Source organism: Nannobrachium achirus (assembly GCF_963921795.1).
Source record: "Nannobrachium achirus genome assembly, chromosome: 19".
Classification (NCBI taxonomy): Eukaryota; Metazoa; Chordata; class Actinopteri; order Myctophiformes; family Myctophidae; genus Nannobrachium; species Nannobrachium achirus.
The window spans coordinates 33701567-33710180 of NC_137826.1; positions in this window are offsets into that span (position 1 = coordinate 33701567).

Genomic DNA, 8614 nt, shown 5'->3' on the forward strand with positions numbered 1-8614 from the left:
CTCCCCTTGTACAGTATATAACCATACATACTAACCGCTCAGTTCAAATGGGCTCAAAGCAAGTGGGAAATGTTTGGTGGTTGTATTTTGTGTAGATACTGCACATATTTTTCTTTTATTTTTTGCCACAACGAGAAGTGACAATTAGGTTCACTATTCACAAGGTGAGATTGGTGCTATCAGTCACTGGTGGAAAAGTGGCCAACTTTTGGCAACACTCCCGCAGTAATACACATCAAAATATGAGTTTGCATCATCTAACTTGGGCTCTGTCGGAGGATTTGAAATAATGTTGGAAGTTAAAAAGAAAAGGTTTAACCAAAAGAGAATGGTTATCAGCAAGCAACAAAATGATGAAGACGAATGGGGTCACAGTTGTGAAATGAGTAAAGTTATCGTCACTGTCGGGCAGAAACCTTGTATCTCCAAGTTTCAAATGTGTATGTTTTTTTCTAAATTAAAGCCGTACTTCATCATACAAGAGTGTTGCACAAAAGTAGTGAAAATATCCTATCTTCAAGCACACAACGCCTCGCGGTGCGAGGCGTTGTGTGCTTGTAGATCGGCTATTTTAATCGTTTTTAAAATGATAAATACAAAACGAACGGTTTTGGACACAAGGTTTCCACCTGACAACGACGTCATGCTTCATCGCTATTTGCAGACATTACACATTTTAAATACTGAGTGTTCATTTAAAATTAAGGGTCCATTTGGTTCAATTTGTAGACTTTCAGATGTAAATGTGTAGAAATGACCTTGTTAGGTTGTTAAGAGCATCATGGCTGAGTGCTAATAGGTCAGGTATGGTAGAGAGAGACAGTGACAGTCGACTTCAGAATGGAAACGAAAGTTTCAAAAAATCTTACCTGGTTGTTTTATTTTTTTATAGGCTGTTGTATAAGCAGTCATTGTAGGGGTGGAGAGGCGGTTTTAGTGCTGCTATTGCTTTTTAATCCTTCCCATACACACATGCTCCCTGAACCCCTTCAGGTGTTAACTCTGTGCTGTCAGAATCACCAAGTGGCTGTTTGCATGTTATAAGCAAAGGAAACAGATACTATATAGATAATATATATATATAAATATATATACATAGGTATGTTTTTCCACTGGGAAACAAGTATTGGAATATGTACACATCTATTACAGACACACACACACGCACAACAGACAAACAAACCACACAACAAACACACACGCGCGCGCACAAACACACACACACACACGCACGCACGCACGCACGCACACACGCGCACACACACACACACACACACACACACACACACACACACACACACACACACACACACACACACACACACACACAATTTACAAACAAATGAAAAAACTTACAGGAAACACTATCCTGCAGAAATTTAACCTTCTAGATATACATAATGCTGTAGTGTTATGCTATGATATGCCTTTGTTACAATTCTTTTTTAATTTCTACCCTTATAATTTTGATATTATGAAAATCTATTAATTTCACTTGTGTTAAGCTTTTAAATATTGATCAATTGAACCACTGTATCGTGAATCCAAATCATTTATTCATCTTCCATATCTATTCCATGCCCAATAGCCAATATATATACAAAAACAAAACAAAAATAAAAATAAAGAAAGAAAATGACCAAAAAAAAAATGACGTTGAAAAAGTTGATGTATTCTCTGCTTGTGTATAGTGAATGTTCCTCAGTCACTGGGTGTGTGTGAATGGCACTCATCTGTTGACAATGACAGTGCAGATCTGTTGATAACATTTTTTTGTACACCTGCTTATCATTGTAAAGGTGAGAATAGTGATTATTATGATTTCATCAATCTGGTATCGTGTTTTGTTAAAAAAAATATAAAGAATCACCAATAAAAATCTTTTTCTTAATTATCCCAAGTTGTGGTTTTACTTGAGTCTATACAATACGGTGCGATACAATATAATTTATCTAACTTTAGGGATATTTTTTGTTGGGCTCAGTGCCGCTGCATAACAAATGCGATTCTACATTTTACACATTGTTGCTGTTGGGTGGAAAGTCTGGAAACCTCTAATGTCCAAAACCGTTCCTTTTTTTTATTATTATTTTCAAAACATTTAAACATTACAAGCACACAGCACATGGGAGATGTGTTGTTTGCTTGTAGATCTGCTTGCTATTTACATGCGGTATAGACATGTGACACAGTCTGCAACATACTGTACTGTTATTCTTAGTTATGTTTGTTTGGAAGCCAAGTTGGCAGTAGTAGTAGTTATCACACATAAATGAAATGGCACAGGTAAGAGCATATTGTCACTGTCAGGCAGAAACTTTGTATCTCTAAAGTTTCAAATTTGTACTTTTTTAGTTAGTATAGCCCTGCTTCCTCACACAAGACTGACGCAAATTAGCAGATCTAAAAGCTATGTTGGAGACTTATTAGTTTGACCCAGGAAAGTTATGACTTCCATCACTACAATGATATATATTTAACCTAATGTAGGCTTCAAATCAATTTATATCTTGAACATTGTAGGCAATGAGCTGAATGAGGACAACAACTTCAATGAGCTATGGAATACAGTTGTTGAAATGTGAAAAGTGCAACATTTCTACGATCTTCAAACCAAAAAGAACCACAAGACAGCAAGCATGGTGTCACATGCACACTTGGACTGAAAACATAAGCTGAAGATTAATACAAAGATATATATATATAATTTACAATCGTGGATTCCATGTGTCTCCACTCCAGATGGAGAAACATTTCTCACAGTCTAGCTGTAACATAATGAAGAGAATGCAGGCCCTAAACCAGTGTTTCTCAACTTTAAAATGTCAAGGTCTCCCCTTAACTCTGACAGTGTATACATGGTTCCATTTATACACTTTCAGAGTTACAGACAAAAGAAACAAGGAGAACGGTGTCTTACTAGTACTGTATAGTACTTTCACTTTCAAAAAAGCTTTTGCCTGGAGGGCCGGATAACATTTACATCAAATATCTAAATATTGAATCAAGCAAATTAAAAACTGTTCAGGGTGTTCATAAAAGCCTGATTAGACGATGAAATGACCAAAGGTTTTTCTAAAAGTGAAATGTCCCTTTAAGGCTCTCAGCCACTCTCCTCTTTGAGCTTTATCATTTGTGTAGGATTCATTAAGTTGTCTTGCCAGTATAGAAAGCCAGCATGCTAAAGTAATCGGCATGCTTAGAAAACCAACAGAAAGCAGGAAAGTACGTCTCTGAAACTCAATTTTCCCAGACCCACAACTTAACCCCACTTGCCCCCCAATGGAAAACCTAGAACCACCACTAGTCACCACTTGGGTACTCTATTATTTTCTGCCAGGAGATAAAAGCTCACACTCAAAGACAGGGGATGAATCAGCCAGTATTATCTGCTCTCCTCTGAGCATGGACTGCTAGAAGGGACTGGTGTTCTTTATTCCCTAAGACCTTCATGGTAGACTCGACTGGCAGACTGCAAATGGGCAAAAGCTTAGATTTGAAATGTACTGAGAGGATACCGCATCATGCCTGCATTCCATACTAATAAGGCTCTATACAAGCAGAGCAGATACATACTGTACATTTCAGATCAACCATACAGTCATGCTGTTGCCTGGAGCATAGGCCGTCAACATGGGCTTGCCCAATGGACACCAAGCCAGGAAACTGCAGATCTGAGTTTAAAGAAAAAAGAAGATTCCTGTACGAACAAGATGAATGCACAGGGGTGCTATGTGTGGCAATTCATATTTTTCTATAAGCCATGACAGGGATGTTGCTCTGCCGTGTAAATGCACTAAACTAAATACAAACCTTCTGAGTTTGAAACGCACATATAGGCCTACACAAGAAAAAAGGTAATCCAAGGAAGTATCAACAGTGATGGTCCCATGTTCTGTGAATGTCTGAGGAAAGAGCTCCATCTAGTTGGAACCCAGAGGAACCATCATTTCAGAATGCTGCCCCTCCCTGTATCCTTTTTCTTTTACCAGCAATTCTGACCCCTGGAGTTCACTGCTGAGAACTGCAACTGACCCATATTACCCCCCCCCCCCCCCCTTTTTTTTTAAGTCTCATTCTTGTCTATTCAACAGAAACCTTTACTTGAATATCACTGACTCGTAAGTTTGTTAACGTTTCTGCCTGCGGTGGCATATCCTTTATCCTACAAACAAAACAATCAAGGCAACCCCACACCCATGGGTATTATGGGTGTTTTCTTTTCATGACATATTTTTATAATCTCAACCCTTGTACAAAATTAATCACAATGAAGAATGCACATTATAACTACCACAACATCACTTATAAAGTGTATTTTGTTATAAGTATTTGTGCATAATTATAAACATTTAAAACAAGTGTTATGAAGCCTATAATGCATCATGAATGTGATTATAATGCATAAAGAGTTACCGGGTAGTTATAATGTGCTGTTCCGCTGAGATGCACTATGACCAGCACCTAATTAACGTATTAATAATACTTCATAAACCTTGTTGTAAGTTGTTATTCATAATGTTGTGAAGCCTTCTAAGTGCATTATAATGCATTATAAATGTGCATGTAATGCATTATAAACCCAATCTTAAAGGAGTAGTTCAAAATGACAGGTTTTCTAATCAAATTATGGACAAAAGAAATATAATAAAGATTTCCATTCATTCAAGGCTTCATTGGGTGTGTAAGTGATAGAAGATGTGAACTACTCCTTTAATACACAGTATATGTTTGTAATTTTTCTTATCACAAATATTGTTTTATAACATGTGCTGAGAAGATATGCATCATAAGGATATATAATATATAGTGGTATTCCCCATTGGGTTAAATACTTGTGAAAAGATACATTTGCCCTAGCTGGCCTAGGAAAACATTCTGCTTCTTTAACCTTTTTTTAGGTAAAGTGATAATTTACACACAGTCCCTGCTCCATTGATGCAAGTCACTTCCTCTCTCTCTCTCTCTCTCTCTCCCTCCCTCCTTACCTCAATCTCTCTCTCTCTCTCTCTCTCCGTCTCTCTCTCTCTCTCCGTCTCTCTCTCTATCTTTTTCTCTCTCCCCCTCCCTCGCTCTCCGTCTCCCCCTGTCTCTCTCTCCTTTCTCCCTCCCTCCCTCCCTCTCTCCATCTCCCTCTCTGACTCTCTGCCTCCCTCCCTCCCATTCTCCCTCTCCCTCTCTCCACCTCCACCTCCTCTCTCTCTCTCTCTCTCTCTCTCTCTCTCTCTCTCTCTCTCTCCTCCCTCCCTCCTTCTCTCGTTCCAGCTCCCACCCAGCGGTATGTATGTGTGCATTTTGGGGGCTGGTGACAGAAATAAGAGAGCGAGGAGCGGAGGTACAGTAGGGAGGAGATGGGATAGTAGGACAGAGTGTGTGGCGAGCAGGGCAGCATACAGTCAGCACCACTACCACAGCACACTGCTGTCTGTGTTCCAAGTGTGCAGTGAGCAAGGACCAGAGGAACAGAGAGGGTTCATGTCGCTGCTCTCTAACTGCCAGGGCAAATTAGTTCAGAGTCAGAGGCTTTTTGAAGTACTTGCCACGAAGTAACCTTGCCTTAGCAAGAGAATGATTGCCTGCAGATTGCTCTGAGTTTGCATCACGCTAAAAAGGATTCGAAAATATGAAGACACTCCTATGAGAAGCTTGAGAAGCAAGAAGGGCAGAGAAGAGACGGGGAAACAGAGGCGAAACCCCGGACCCCCTTTACTCTTGGAATCCAACCAATGACAAAAGAGACGTCTTGCATCTAGGTCCAGGCAAACAGTAAGGTGAGCCCGTTAAACATGCTCAATAAGTATGCTGATACTGTAGGTAGCATTTCTGTTGAGGTTAAAATGACTTCTTTAAATACATGGTTCTTTGCCGTTTGAATTGTGAAAAATAAATGAACACAAAAATAAGGACAAATGTTTCTCTGCATACTTGAGAACGGTGATTTAGCAGTGGACTAATTAGTGCTCACGAGGACAGGGCAGGGGAGTTGTCACTTACTGTTAGACAGTGCCAACAGACATGGGTCAGTTGTTGACTGAGCCCAAGTAACATGAAATGCTATGACAACCAAATAAGGGATGATATCCCTACAGGTACAAATGACTAGAATGATGTGCCTGTAATGTTGACATTACTGTGGACAGCCTGGAGCTGACGGGGACCAATGGGGAGGTGGTGCAGGGGAGCTTGTCACAAAATGTTTTGCATAGTTTGTCCTAAATTAGCACGCACAGGCATGTATGCATGGACAAGTGCACGCACGCACGCACGCGCGCGAGCACACACACACACACACACACACACACACACACACACACACACACACACACACACACACACACACACACACACACACACACACACACACACACAAACACTATTTGATGATTCAGACGACTGTATCATCAAATACTGTACAGTACATGGACACACACAATATTACACACACACGCGCACGCACACACACACTCTCTCTCTCTCTCTTGCACTCCTGGCCGTACAATGTGTTGTCCTTGTATTAACTATACTCGTACGCGTCATTTAAATGACCTCCCTTACACAAACACACAAATAGGGACCCACAATGACATGCACGCACACACAGTCACACACACACACACACACACACACACACACACACACACACACACACACACACACACACACACACACACACACACACACACACACACACACACACACACACACACACACACACACACACACACACACACACACACACACACACAAAAGAAAAACTCTGACACCTTTGTGTTTGGCGTCTCGCTTAAATGCATGCTGGGCTTAATTAAGTCAGTGGCATAAAGGCCCTGGTCCAAGGTGAACAGTGGGGGAGGCAGCAGTCTGCTGTGGCACAAGTTACCATGGGAGACAGGAGAGAGAGAGAGAGAGAGAGAGGTTGGAGCTGTGTGTTGATTTTGAAATTTTGTGGAGAAGGTAAGAGCTGCATAGGAACTAGGCTCGATGCAGACTTTACCCTGCAAAGAGAAGCAGGCTGGGTGTGTTCTCGTTGTGCAACTTCCTACTAGTTTGAAATAGTAGCACAGAAATATACAGCCTTGCCGTTATAAGACGGCTGCCCTCGCTCTTACTCACAGCCTATAGTGATTCGTCTTGAGACACAGTTTTAACCACTTGAATTGACCGCCAACATTGTTTCTTGACTTACAGTATGTCGTTCCCTACCACGCTTTCGGAGAGAATTTCACTAACCTTTGAAAAATCATAGAATATTATGCGTCGCTCCAATTTGCTTGCGCGATTATCCACTCCAAAGATATCCGCTTCCGCATCGAGCTTGCGCCCAGCCCTGTCTCCTATACACATTCATTATGGCTATTTTTTCACTTAATTCCCTAAAAAAGGGGAAACGCTGTTTTTCTTTCGGTGCCATCATCGACGTGTCAGGTGACCTTCAGGTTACCCCGGGAATAATTGGTGACCCATAAGCTAGCGAACAGCGCCATCCAGTGATAGGTTGTCAAAGTCGTGGGCAGCGGCCTGGACCATTGGTATTCGTCATTAAATTAGTGAGCTAGGGATAGTTCTCACCCTAAAAATGACTTTTTTCCCACCCCATGGACACTTGCATTCTTGGTATTTTTGTCTCCACCAGCCGAAGGCTGAGGGAGAGTATGTTTTCCCCTCCGTCCGTCCGTCCGACCGTGCGTCCGTGCGTCCGTGCGTGCGTCCGTGCGTCCTCGCAGTTTGTGAACAGCTAATCTCAGTCACCGTTGGCCCGATCGCTGCCAAACTGAGCACACACACTCCCTGGATGCCAATCTAGAACCTCTGCCCCACATTTTTCAAATCAGCCTCATGGTGGCGCTATAACAGGCCGATTTGTGTGGCCTGGTTGTTACCAGCTAATCTCCGGCGCCGTTGGCCCGATCGCTGCCAAACTGAGCACACACACTCCCTGGATGCTAATTCAGAACCTCTGCCCCACATTTTTTAAATCAGCCTCATGGTGGCGCTATAACAGGCCGATTTGTGTGGCCTGGTGGAGACCTGTGCTCGTTTGTTTTGTTTTGTTTTTATCGCATTCCTAAGCCAATCATTTGATGACCAGCAGTGGTTCCCTATGGAGACACAAAGAGCCTGCTTTGTTCCCCATAGACCATATTCACCTAGCACTAGCAGCCATGTTTGCATATTGCATTAAAAACCCGGGGTGGCAACGGGGTGGCATTTCATTAACAAGGTGGACACTGTGTGAATATGGTCTATTGAGACACAAAGAGTCTCCTCAAATGATTGTCTTAGGAATGCGACAAAAACTAAAAAATATCCATGAATTCAAGTCTCCATTGGGTGAGATAATGGTAGAAAAAAGACATGCTGGGGGTGAACGTGAACTATCCACTTAAATCCCAGCAACCGAGATTGTGGGGAAGATTGTGAGTTATTTTCAGGTAAATCTTTCCCCACAATAACAGAAAACTGACAACACACTAGCACAGAGCCCTGAGGGACTCCGCTCAACCGGGTGTAAGTGGTTAAACCCTCTAGTCTCAGTGAAACGGACTTAGGTTACAACTGTACTCGTGACCGCTTCTTTTCTGTCTCCACCATATCTCTTCGGCAGAAATAGCCC